Source organism: Mya arenaria, chromosome 3, assembly GCF_026914265.1.
Source record: "Mya arenaria isolate MELC-2E11 chromosome 3, ASM2691426v1".
Classification (NCBI taxonomy): domain Eukaryota; kingdom Metazoa; phylum Mollusca; class Bivalvia; order Myida; family Myidae; genus Mya; species Mya arenaria.
In genome coordinates this window covers 57,289,106-57,300,532 of record NC_069124.1, presented here as the reverse complement: position 1 = coordinate 57,300,532, position 11,427 = coordinate 57,289,106, and positions in this window count along the sequence as shown.

The following is an 11,427-nucleotide window of genomic DNA, read 5'->3' as shown; positions in this document are numbered from 1 at the left end:
TCGACCACAATTAATGTCGTTAATTTGGTGTTACTCGACCGACTCACATAAATACCCACGACGCGATTTTTTAACGTTCTCAGGTGTTTTTTATTCGTTTTTCATCACAGAATTTTCGTTAAGAAACGACAACAAAACCCCCACCTACCCACACCTAAAATATGGTTAGGGAAACTCCAAATAAACTTTTTTTGTGGCTTTATAACATTTTGTTTGTTTCCTGTCCATCTTACAGCGGCGCAAGTGTTGACTGTCAATACACATTGACGTACAAGTAGGGCGAAAATTATGAAATTATGTTCTTATTGCTAACCATTTCACCCACATTTTCTTAAGCGAAATGATGAATGTTGGGTTGGCTTGTTATTAAGCATTAAGTTCGATATTCAGTATGTAAAAAGGCGTCGACATTCAGGATGTTGTTCTTACTTGTTAGACACTCATGTCGCCATTTAGAATGTCAGCATTTCAAAAGTATGTCCATTTCGCTGAATGTTTACCCAAAGGGTAAATGTTTAATATCAATTTGGTTCGCCATTCAGCGCCATATTCGATGAACACAGTCACGTATTACATCTGCCCCACCACAACGATGTCCGAATTGGGAGCTCCTTGGCTTTTTATTTTTTTAGCGAAAATATCCTCGGATGTACATGGACGGTTTACATACTCAGAAATCGGTATGTTTAAGTCCGCTGCAAGAAGATCACGTAGATTAATTTAATAGTTTAACTTAATGACTTAACTCTTGTGAATCTTAATTATGTTTGCAATAATACACTTCACTGGCAATCAATTTTAACTTAGATCAATAACTACAAGCTAAAACACTACATTTAATTAATGATTTAATTAAAAAAAATAAGAACTACTTCTACAGATGTACCGTATTTAAATAAATTTATTTATATCCGAGGTTGTTTTCTATAAAAAATGACCGAGGATTTCAGAATGCGATGTCCGCTATTATATATGACACGTTAAAAAACGCATATGAAACTACTTTTTTATTGTCATCACGCAATAACATCCCTTGTTGAAGACCGTCGTATGTAGCACCATGGAAACCTTGTCTTGTGGCAATATTTAAAATTCAACTGTATCTTTTCTTGCTTCCAAAGGCACCCAAGCTGCTTTCAAGAAATAATCATGGGACGGAATGTTGATATTTTGAATATCTGCCATGCTTACCTACCGAACCAAAGAGTAAGTGGTGGCATAGAAAATATGCTAAGTTTAAAACATTTACTGACTATCTGAAATTTAGACAAAAACAGCGTACGTGTTATTTGAAACCATATATTAACATGTTAGTACTCTTTAGAACACGTTATACGTGCATTGGTGTACTTAAAGAACCCGAATGTATGATCCATGATGCCATTAAAACGAGTGACCAAGTTGTCTATGAAATAATAAGTAAAAGCTATCTTATTCAATGTAGCCCATTTGGGCATATACTTTTCACGTCCTGTAGATACTCGGGAATTCTGCCAACGAAATGGCTTAAGACCACAGTTATTTTTACTATAAGTTTCATATAGACACTAACCTGGCTTTTCACTTTAAAACAGTCCCAATTGAAAAAAAACAACAACAAGTAACTGGCTGCTGTAGAACAATCTAAGACACACAATTTAATCACAAGACAAATAGGGTTGACCAATGCATTGTCTCACAAAATACATGACCCTGAGGTTAAGACGGAATAAGGCTACAAACAACCAATTTACATAGTTGCACAGGCAATGATTTTTCCAATTTTTACACTGACAACTATCAGTTTTTGCAATACAGTGTCAAATTATGTTAAGCTCTGTGCAAAAAGGCCACCTGTTTCTTCTCTTTCATTCAACTTTAATAAAATATTGATACTTGAACACAAGCACTCTTTTCTGTATTCACATCCGGATCTTGGTCAACGGGGGGCAGATATCAGTGATCTTGAGCGTTTTCTTTACCGGTGGTGTACCTTTTTGCACACACGCATATGTCGGATCTTGTTTGTGTAGACGTCTTTTTAACTTGGTAAGGCTAAGTGAAACCTCGAAAAATTACAACAAAAATAAGATATAAAAAGTAAACAAGAAAATGTTGATCGCGAGCAGACTTGAACTTACACCGAAAAATAGGAGGTGCATTACTGGTCCGGCCCGCTTGACCACTGGGCTATCTGGACATACCTTACGAAAGGTGACACAGCACAAATAACCATTCTCGCAAAGCTGTTCTATTGTTTATATACAAAGGATCTGGACGATTTCAAATGCAAGGGGAAGAAGCATTTATTACGTCATAAAATGAACGGAAATTGACCGTTTTCTTGAATATACTGGAGGTTTCACTGACACAAATTGCAGCAAGTGTTAGTTGGTGCTTCACCTTGATTTTGCCAAAAGCCTTTTCTCAACAAATGTATTTTAATTTTGTAAACAAGAAAAACGTGGTGTTTTGAGCCCTATTTTTAAATGGTTCAGTCATGTTGCTATTAATAGAGACCGGAAAACGCATGCAATACGCATGAAATTCTGTGATCACGGAAATGGATTTCTCTCTCTGGTACAAGTATGTCCCATGTACGCTGTTTGTATCTGAGGCTTATGTATGCAAGTGGACTCCATATATATGTTGTCTTCCTACTCGGGGAGATAAAAAACAATGCATTTGCCTGCAAAGCAGAAATAATGCATATACAAAATATGTGTATAGAGAGGGATAGAAATAGGTTTCCGATAGACAATATTAAAAACATACTCCTGTTTCAGAACAGTCCGTTTTCTATGTTTCTGGCATAAAGCTAACTAGAAGTGCAAAAAAATAACGTAATAACTAATCAGTTTGACAAGACCATTTTGAAACGAATTGCATGAGTTACAATAAGCTGCTATATGGCGTGTTATTATTGTATTTTCATTTACTGGCAGCACATACCTTTAAAGATAATTGTATGATTTATGCATACATGCAATTCTCGCAATACTTGTTTTTTAATATCTGCCATGATAACATACTGAGGCGAAGCATTAGTCGTGGTTAAAAAAATAATGCTAGATATTAAACATTTACTGACTATCTGAAAAAATAACCATAGCCAGTGTACCTGATATTCCAAACCATATGACATACTAGTACTTATTACAGTAAGTTATACATATTAAAAGTGATACTTTCCCAGGTGCATTCGTTTACAATTATTTCTCTAAGAGTAGAACTCAAAAATACGCGTAGCAAAAACATCTGCGGTTCCCATAGTGACATACTTTAACATTGTGAGCTGCAATATTTGTTTCCATTATGTTAGTATTCGCTTGCATATGTACTTTTCAAATGCGTGAATATGCACCGGGTGGGGGACCGGGTTTAATGTTGATATTTTCAATATCTGCCATGCTTACCTACCGAACCAAAGAGTAAGTGGTGGCATAGAAAATATGCTAAGTTTAAAACATTTACTGACTATCTGAAATTTAGACAAAAACAGCGTTCGTGTTATTTGAAACCATATATTAACATGTTAGTACTTTTTAGAACACGTTATACGTGCATTGGTGTACTTAAAGAACCCGAATGTATGATCCATGATGCCATTAAAACGAGTGACCAAGTTGTCTATGAAATAATAAGTAAAAGCTATCTTATTCAATGTAGCCCATTTGGGCATATACTTTTCACGTCCTGTAGATACTCGGGAATTCTGCCAACGAAATGGCTTAAGACCACAGTTATTTTTACTATAAGTTTCATATAGACACTAACCTGGCTTTTCACTTTAAAACAGTCCCAATTGAAAAAAAACAACAACAAGTAACTGGCTGCTGTAGAACAATCTAAGACACACAATTTAATCACAAGACAAATAGGGTTGACCAATGCATTGTCTCACAAAATACATGACCCTGAGGTTAAGACGGAATAAGGCTACAAACAACCAATTTACATAGTTGCACAGGCAATGATTTTTCCAATTTTTACACTGACAACTATCAGTTTTTGCAATACAGTGTCAAATTATGTTAAGCTCTGTGCAAAAAGGCCACCTGTTTCTTCTCTTTCATTCAACTTTAATAAAATATTGATACTTGAACACAAGCACTCTTTTCTGTATTCACATCCGGATCTTGGTCAACGGGGGGCAGATATCAGTGATCTTGAGCGTTTTCTTTACCGGTGGTGTACCTTTTTGCACACACGCATATGTCGGATCTTGTTTGTGTAGACGTCTTTTTAACTTGGTAAGGCTAAGTGAAACCTCGAAAAATTACAACAAAAATAAGATATAAAAAGTAAACAAGAAAATGTTGATCGCGAGCAGACTTGAACTTACACCGAAAAATAGGAGGTGCATTACTGGTCCGGCCCGCTTGACCACTGGGCTATCTGGACATACCTTACGAAAGGTGACACAGCACAAATAACCATTCTCGCAAAGCTGTTCTATTGTTTATATACAAAGGATCTGGACGATTTCAAATGCAAGGGGAAGAAGCATTTATTACGTCATAAAATGAACGGAAATTGACCGTTTTCTTGAATATACTGGAGGTTTCACTGACACAAATTGCAGCAAGTGTTAGTTGGTGCTTCACCTTGATTTTGCCAAAAGCTTTTTCTCAACAAATGTATTTTAATTTTGTAAACAAGAAAAACGTGGTGTTTTGAGCCCTATTTTTAAATGGTTCAGTCATGTTGCTATTAATAGAGACCGGAAAACGCATGCAATACGCATGAAATTCTGTGATCACGGAAATGGATTTCTCTCTCTGGTACAAGTATGTCCCATGTACGCTGTTTGTATCTGAGGCTTATGTATGCAAGTGGACTCCATATATATGTTGTCTTCCTACTCGGGGAGATAAAAAACAATGCATTTGCCTGCAAAGCAGAAATAATGCATATACAAAATATGTGTATAGAGAGGGATAGAAATAGGTTTCCGATAGACAATATTAAAAACATACTCCTGTTTCAGAACAGTCCGTTTTCTATGTTTCTGGCATAAAGCTAACTAGAAGTGCAAAAAAATAACGTAATAACTAATCAGTTTGACAAGACCATTTTGAAACGAATTGCATGAGTTACAATAAGCTGCTATATGGCGTGTTATTATTGTATTTTCATTTACTGGCAGCACATACCTTTAAAGATAATTGTATGATTTATGCATACATGCAATTCTCGCAATACTTGTTTTTTAATATCTGCCATGATAACATACTGAGGCGAAGCATTAGTCGTGGTTAAAAAATAATGCTAGATATTAAACATTTACTGACTATCTGAAAAAATAACCATAGCCAGTGTACCTGATATTCCAAACCATATGACATACTAGTACTTATTACAGTAAGTTATACATATTAAAAGTGATACTTTCCCAGGTGCATTCGTTTACAATTATTTCTCTAAGAGTAGAACTCAAAAATACGCGTAGCAAAAACATCTGCGGTTCCCATAGTGACATACTTTAACATTGTGAGCTGCAATATTTGTTTCCATTATGTTAGTATTCGCTTGCATATGTACTTTTCAAATGCGTGAATATGCACCGGGTGGGGGACCGGGTTTAATGTTGATATTTTCAATATCTGCCATGCTTACCTACCGAACCAAAGAGTAAGTGGTGGCATAGAAAATATGCTAAGTTTAAAACATTTACTGACTATCTGAAATTTAGACAAAAACAGCGTTACGTGTTATTTGAAACCATATATTAACATGTTAGTACTTTTTAGAACACGTTATACGTGCATTGGTGTACTTAAAGAACCCGAATGTATGATCCATGATGCCATTAAAACGAGTGACCAAGTTGTCTATGAAATAATAAGTAAAAGCTATCTTATTCAATGTAGCCCATTTGGGCATATACTTTTCACGTCCTGTAGATACTCGGGAATTCTGCCAACGAAATGGCTTAAGACCACAGTTATTTTTACTATAAGTTTCATATAGACACTAACCTGGCTTTTCACTTTAAAACAGTCCCAATTGAAAAAAACAAACAAACAAGTAACTGGCTGCTGTAGAACAATCTAAGACACACAATTTAATCGCAAGACAAATAGGGTTGACCAATGCATTGTCTCACAAAATACATGACCCTGAGGTTAAGACGGAATAAGGCTACAAACAACCAATTTACATAGTTGCACAGGCAATGATTTTTCCAATTTTTACACTGACAACTATCAGTTTTTGCAATACAGTGTCAAATTATGTTAAGCTCTGTGCAAAAAGGCCACCTGTTTCTTCTCTTTCATTCAACTTTAATAAAATATTGATACTTGAACACAAGCACTCTTTTCTGTATTCACATCCGGATCTTGGTCAACGGGGGGCAGATATCAGTGATCTTGAGCGTTTTCTTTACCGGTGGTGTACCTTTTTGCACACACGCATATGTCGGATCTTGTTTGTGTAGACGTCTTTTTAACTTGGTAAGGCTAAGTGAAACCTCGAAAAATTACAACAAAAATAAGATATAAAAAGTAAACAAGAAAATGTTGATCGCGAGCAGACTTGAACTTACACCGAAAAATAGGAGGTGCATTACTGGTCCGGCCCGCTTGACCACTGGGCTATCTGGACATACCTTACGAAAGGTGACACAGCACAAATAACCATTCTCGCAAAGCTGTTCTATTGTTTATATACAAAGGATCTGGACGATTTCAAATGCAAGGGGAAGAAGCATTTATTACGTCATAAAATGAACGGAAATTGACCGTTTTCTTGAATATACTGGAGGTTTCACTGACACAAATTGCAGCAAGTGTTAGTTGGTGCTTCACCTTGATTTTGCCAAAAGCTTTTTCTCAACAAATGTATTTTAATTTTGTAAACAAGAAAAACGTGGTGTTTTGAGCCCTATTTTTAAATGGTTCAGTCATGTTGCTATTAATAGAGACCGGAAAACGCATGCAATACGCATGAAATTCTGTGATCACGGAAATGGATTTCTCTCTCTGGTACAAGTATGTCCCATGTACGCTGTTTGTATCTGAGGCTTATGTATGCAAGTGGACTCCATATATATGTTGTCTTCCTACTCGGGGAGATAAAAAACAATGCATTTGCCTGCAAAGCAGAAATAATGCATATACAAAATATGTGTATAGAGAGGGATAGAAATAGGTTTCCGATAGACAATATTAAAAACATACTCCTGTTTCAGAACAGTCCGTTTTCTATGTTTCTGGCATAAAGCTAACTAGAAGTGCAAAAAAATAACGTAATAACTAATCAGTTTGACAAGACCATTTTGAAACGAATTGCATGAGTTACAATAAGCTGCTATATGGCGTGTTATTATTGTATTTTCATTTACTGGCAGCACATACCTTTAAAGATAATTGTATGATTTATGCATACATGCAATTCTCGCAATACTTGTTTTTTAATATCTGCCATGATAACATACTGAGGCGAAGCATTAGTCGTGGTTAAAAAATAATGCTAGATATTAAACATTTACTGACTATCTGAAAAAATAACCATAGCCAGTGTACCTGATATTCCAAACCATATGACATACTAGTACTTATTACAGTAAGTTATACATATTAAAAGTGATACTTTCCCAGGTGCATTCGTTTACAATTATTTCTCTAAGAGTAGAACTCAAAAATACGCGTAGCAAAAACATCTGCGGTTCCCATAGTGACATACTTTAACATTGTGAGCTGCAATATTTGTTTCCATTATGTTAGTATTCGCTTGCATATGTACTTTTCAAATGCGTGAATATGCACCGGGTGGGGGACCGGGTTTAATGTTGATATTTTCCATATCTGCCATGCTTACCTACCGAACCAAAGAGTAAGTGGTGGCATAGAAAATATGCTAAGTTTAAAACATTTACTGACTATCTGAAATTTAGACAAAAACAGCGTTCGTGTTATTTGAAACCATATATCAACATGTTAGTACTTTTTAGAACACGTTATACGTGCATTGGTGTACTTAAAAGAACCCGAATGTATGATCCATGATGCCATTAAAACGAGTGACCAAGTTGTCTATGAAATAATAAGTAAAAGCTATCTTATTCAATGTAGCCCATTTGGGCATATACTTTTCACGTCCTGTAGATACTCGGGAATTCTGCCAACGAAATGGCTTAAGACCACAGTTATTTTTACTATAAGTTTCATATAGACACTAACCTGGCTTTTCACTTTAAAACAGTCCCAATTGAAAAAAACAAACAAACAAGTAACTGGCTGCTGTAGAACAATCTAAGACACACAATGTAATCGCAAGACAAATAGGGTTGACCAATGCATTGTCTCACAAAATACATGACCCTGAGGTTAAGACGGAATAAGGCTACAAACAACCAATTTACATAGTTGCACAGGCAATGATTTTTCCAATTTTTACACTGACAACTATCAGTTTTTGCAATACAGTGTCAAATTATGTTAAGCTCTGTGCAAAAAGGCCACCTGTTTCTTCTCTTTCATTCAACTTTAATAAAATATTGATACTTGAACACAAGCACTCTTTTCTGTATTCACATCCGGATCTTGGTCAACGGGGGGCAGATATCAGTGATCTTGAGCGTTTTCTTTACCGGTGGTGTACCTTTTTGCACACACGCATATGTCGGATCTTGTTTGTGTAGACGTCTTTTTAACTTGGTAAGGCTAAGTGAAACCTCGAAAAATTACATCAAAAATAAGATATAAAAAGTAAACAAGAAAATGTTGATCGCGAGCAGACTTGAACTTACACCGAAAAATAGGAGGTGCATTACTGGTCCGGCCCGCTTGACCACTGGGCTATCTGGACATACCTTACGAAAGGTGACACAGCACAAATAACCATTCTCGCAAAGCTGTTCTATTGTTTATATACAAAGGATCTGGACGATTTCAAATGCAAGGGGAAGAAGCATTTATTACGTCATAAAATGAACGGAAATTGACCGTTTTCTTGAATATACTGGAGGTTTCACTGACACAAATTGCAGCAAGTGTTAGTTGGTGCTTCACCTTGATTTTGCCAAAAGCATTTTCTCAACAAATGTATTTTAATTTTGTAAACAAGAAAAACGTGGTGTTTTGAGCCCTATTTTTAAATGGTTCAGTCATGTTGCTATTAATAGAGACCGGAAAACGCATGCAATACGCATGAAATTCTGTGATCACGGAAATGGATTTCTCTCTCTGGTACAAGTATGTGTCCCATGTACGCTGTTTGTATCTGAGGCTTATGTATGCAAGTGGGCTCCATATATATGTTGTCTTCCTACTCGGGGAGATATAAAACAATGCATTTGCCTGCAAAGCAGAAAGAATGCAAATACAAAAATCAGTTTGACAAGACCATTTTGAAACGAATTGCATGAATTACAACAAGCTGCTATATGGCGTGTATTATTATTGTATATTCATTTACTGGCAGCACATATGTTTACTTAAGGAAATTGTATGACTAGGGCACTTGTGCATTCTCAAGCCGCATCTGGGGGTTCACTGACCTAATGTATTCATTCGCTGTATTTTGATTGGACTGCCGTTAGCGAATTTGAATAATAAAAGTATTACCAGAACTAAATACAATGAAAACATCCAAAAAAATCGTTCTCCTAACAATTCAAGCTAACTGTATGTTCTTTTAATGAAGCACAATAAATTCATACGTAGCGAGTGAGTTAATCGGGTTAACTGCATGAATATTCTTGCATATGGTCAAATATGCAATAACAATATGAACATATTGGAAACGTACGCATCGATTTTTTTTCCGTTCAATGCTCTGTATTGATAGACTGGTACCCTCTTTCTCTTTTATCCGAAAAGAAACCAGTATCAGCTAACCACGGTGCCCTTCGCGCATTCGAAATTTCTTGTAAATTCATACGTAAAGCGAATAAAGCGTGCGGTCTAAGTAGAAAACAACCAGGAAAGTTGGTTTAAAAAAGTAATGTTATCCTTTGCATACAATGTTGGTATTCCGAAGTCGGTCCCTGTTCTTTTTTTCGACATAATTTGCATGTTTCCGTGATATTTTCTTTTCGATACAAAGTTTTTCAACTAATCATCGCATGGCACTTAGCACATTTCTAAATACAACATGATTTTGGGTATTTATTGTTCAAATACTATTAATGTTAATTAAAAACCATATTTCGCGTACCTGTATAACTTTATATTTTTGAGGAAAAGTAAATCAGGGTACCAGTCTACTGATTGACCTCAAAATTTACTCTGATCAGAGCGGCCGAATGATTCAGACTTACATGTATGTTATCACTACTTCCGGATGCTGATGATGTGAATTTCATAGTGTTTTATTGAGGAAATTTATCAATAAAGCCGGCATTGAATGATTGCCACCATCAAACGGATTTATTTTCATCTTACCGTGGGTAGCATTTTTGATTTGACACGTAAATTTTCAAGCAATACAAGTTCGTTTGAAAAAAATCATGTGATTTCAATTTTGCAAAATGGATATAAAAAATATCAAATATGCGCATACTTAATTATTAAGTTTCATTCTAAATGAAGCCAAATGTATGAATATGTGCACAGCAGCTGTGAATAAGATGATTGTTTACCTATGTGCATAGAAAAGTCTTGGAGCCACTCTCAGTGTAAGTACATGCCATTGTGATAAACCATCGCCATTGATAAAACAATCTTGCATGCTCAATTTTGATTTCCTCTCTTACCACAGGGGCAGGTTGCGTTGTTTTGACACAAAAGTTTTGATAAAGTTATGGCTTCTTAAACAGGGTCATTTCGGCAAATATATGGAAATTCAGGGTCAAGTCGTCACCCTTTACAAAGATAATACAATATTTATTTTTTTTCTTTTTGCTAATTTTCACAAGATACAGTTATCACATCATATTCTAACAAAAAAATTGATAAAAAAAAAAAAAAAAAAAAAAAAAAAAAAAAAAAAAAAAAAAAAAAAAAAAAAAACGGACAGGGGCGTGGTGTGTCAAAACAACACAACCTGCCCCTGTGAAATGCACCAATCAAAACTAAATATCACATTAAAATTATGGAAGCCAGAACTAGTGTCCTCGCAATGCCGGGTGATTGCGGTGGTTTTGTCTTCTCTCAAAATAAATCAGGGAATTGCTCTTACCTTAGATCCCCGGGGTGCGGGGGGTTATTCACATGGATTTTACCACCAGTTCGTTCTCGCAGGGCAGGGATTTTACCGGGGATTGGCTGGACCGAAAGTCAAAGTACCTGCTATTCCCGTGGTTACAATTGACTGGTGCATACTTTACAAGTTCTTTTTCTGAAGACGCTTTGTGCTCACTTTTTGTTTTCTAGCCAAGAATGAAAATCAAAAATCAGTCAGAGATACTGTATGGTGATGCATTGTTGTTGATAGATCAATGTAAATTTGTGAAATATTTGAGGGAAAGATATTTGGTTAAATAATTTACAAGTGTAACTT